Here is a 3,271-nt window from a genome sequence, read left to right as displayed (position 1 = left end):
CATCCTAGTGGTGTTAGTAATTCAAACATCTCTCATTTGCACTTTCTTAAGTTTTAGATTAGATTTGATTTTTTTCAGTTATTTGTCCTGTTATTTTCTGAGCACTTCTGATATTTCAAGTGCAGCCTTTAACATTAAAACTGTCTGCTATGATTTAAAGCAAATTATTGTTTTGTTTTCTGTTTGCCTATGTTTCTGGCTCCTGCTTTCTTTCTTGTTGATGGAAAAATACCAGCACCTAACTCCCGTTTCCCCCCATCCCTGGACTCTGTTGAGGGGCTATGAAGCAAATTAATTTTTAATGTGTCATGATAAGTGTGGCAAAGGCTTTTTTCTCTGGATGAAGGGATTTTTTTTTTTTTTTGCAAAAAAGAATAACATCTGTCAGTCTGTGTGTTTGTTCCTTAGTCTCCTTTTTATGTCAAGATGGGTAATTGAATTGATGAAAACATGAATGCAGTAGAGTGAGTAGCTCTGCTCTGCTCACGAGTGGTTTATAAGATTAAGACAGGATTATTTGAGCCCCTTTACCAAACATACCAGTACAAGGCATATTATGGGTCATTTCAGAGACAAAATATCATTTCTGCTAAGACAGGAGAGGACTTGCATTGTTTCATGATTTCAGGTTTATTTGGGAGCACAGAGCTGCAGACCTTCTTCCCCAGAGAGAAGTTAGCAGCTCCTAGCACTTGTGGTCACGTAGCCTGGCATGAGAAGAGTCTCCTAACCAGGGGATGCTGGGAGGAAGCAATAAAGACCTTGGTCATACTGGGAGAAGTGTGTGAGAACAGTGTGTGAGATGGCCTAGGGAACTGGATCAGCTTTCCTGATCCTGTTTCTGACAGCAATGCATTTGGCATGGTTGGTAAGTATATACTTAAACCACTGTTTGTTTCTTTCCAAATTGAAAGAGGTAGAATGATAGAAATCAGATTTGTTTTTTGTCTGATTGACTTGACAGGGAGTTTTCAGAAACAGCACTCCTTCCAGGTGTATGCCAGTGGCCAATCATGCTCTGTCTTAGAAACTAATGTTAAAGCAAGATCTTGGCTTGGGAAATCGAATTGCTGTAATACAAAGGCTCTGGGCAGTGAGAGGAGCTTGACATTGATGTATTTTCACCTCTGTTTCAAAGCAACATGTGTTATTCCACATCATTGCCAAATTTCTGGCTTGAATTCTATGCTATTTTCTCCTTAAATGTCTAAATATGTGTAGGGCTGTTTGAAAATGTGCAATTCTCCTACCTACAATTAGCATAAACCTGTGCTATTCTCCTACCTACAATTAGCACAGTGATTTTTGTCTACAGTGTGGAATTGAACTCATTGAAGTTGCAAAGTCTTGTCATGCTTTAAAAAAGTAAGGGAAAAACACTGTCTAAAATAGCTCTGTTTCTAAGCAGAAAATATTTTAATATTTCTTACATACATTAGTTCTTTAATTTCCTCTGTGTGTGTGTTTGTATTTGAAACATCAGATGTAGGATGAAGTATTGAGAGGGTTTAGGAATCACTCATTATCATCTCTGACTTTTTGATGTAGACATTTAATCTTGCACAAGCTCCAATTTTCCTGGCATTTTTTATTTTCCTGTGCCAGATGGATACTTTGTACTAGATAACGTGGTTTTATTTTTATACATTTAAGTACTTTTAAAGTTTCTTTGTTTATAAAAGCGCTGCCCAGGAGCAGAGCCTTTCCTTGTCTCACATATCCAAGTCCCCTCCCCTCCACCTGCTCATTTAGAAACAACATTAATGCGTGCTGCTGCACTGAGGCGCGGGAGAGCTCCCATCAGCAGTAATTGTTGACCTACCACAGTTACAGTCAGTGATCAATAGATACTACTTTCCTGCACAGCAACAGCGCAGAGAAATTGTGGACCCCACTGAGAATTTGTTTTCGACATGCAAACCCAGCTGATGGCCTTCAACTCTAACAGATGTCAGAGAGCGGCAGGCACCCCAGGGCACCCTGAAAGTACTGCTGGAACCTGGCTGGGGAAAAAGGAACGCTCTCAAATTACTAAGTGCATTCTAACAAATCACATCAAAGTGGAGAAAAAAGCCTGAGCTGAAGAAAATTACTACTTTCATTTTCTTCTGTGCCCGGCGCTCCAGCACAGCGCGCGCTGCCGCGTGCAGGGCTCCCAGTCCCTGCGCTAATGAGCGCCTCAGCGGCAGGAGACAGCATGGCTCCCATGGCCCTGGCCACGGGGTTGTGTCAGAGGGCCAGCTGGGGACATCAGGAAGAGCACACACTGCTAGGAACATGTTAGCTAACTTTGTTACTTTGGCATATGTGGTTCATAAATAAATATTCCCTTCTCGGAATTTCTGCTGGTCAGAGTGACCGTGAGATGTGTTAGAAAGTCTCTTTTCCCAGCCCAGCGGTCAAAGAAGGAGGCAGGATTCTTCTGTTCTCGTTCTCAAGGTTGTTTATTATTTCTTATCTATAAAATTCTTTCTCTGACCTGCCGAGATCTGTTCAGCAGGTCAAGCAGAGGCACACTGTCCACCCTCAGGGCGGTGTTATCTTTTTATACTAAAAACTACGTGTAAATTATTTACAATAACTTCCCAATACCTATCACCTATGTTAGACAGTGAGTTTCTACCTTAAACCAATCCAAAAGTGCCAACATCACCCAGAAGATGGAGGCTAGGAAGAAGAAGGAAGAAGGACAGGGTATGCCCAAATTCCTCCATCTTGGGATTCCAAGCCCTCATTCTAAATACCCCAAAAATCAATTTTTCTCCCCGTGACAAACTAACTATTATTCTACTCAAACTCTCTTGATTTGTAATTCTTCATATGAAGGTGGTAATTTGCTCCATGGGTTAAAATCAAAGTCACAGGTGTCTTGGGCTCTATGCCAAGGTCTCTGAGCCCCCTGGCAGGGGCTTGAGCCATCTAGGGGGGTGTCCTGAGATCTGGTGTTCCCTGACTTTCTCTCCTTATGTGAACTCAACAAAATCTAATTCAATGTAGAGAAAATAAACTAAAGTGTGTATTTGTTTTTTTTCCTTTTGTCTGTTGATTATGTGTACAATATTTAGCCCAGCTCTTTTGTTTATTTACAATGCCTTCATTCATGGAGTTGTTAATTCAGAGGTAGGACTTGTCTGAACTGTGTATTTCAAATCTTTTGACAGATTTGGATATCTCTGGTCATGATCTGTAAAACTGAACATGTATGTAACTACAGAACTAAACATGCCTGGAGTCTATCTTGTCCTAAAAAATACTTCAAGTTTGGTGAGCC

This window comes from Molothrus aeneus, chromosome 1 (assembly GCF_037042795.1).
Source record: "Molothrus aeneus isolate 106 chromosome 1, BPBGC_Maene_1.0, whole genome shotgun sequence".
Taxonomy (NCBI): Eukaryota; Metazoa; Chordata; class Aves; order Passeriformes; family Icteridae; genus Molothrus; species Molothrus aeneus.
The sequence above is the reverse complement of the archived record's forward strand: the minus strand, read 5'-3'. Positions refer to the sequence as shown.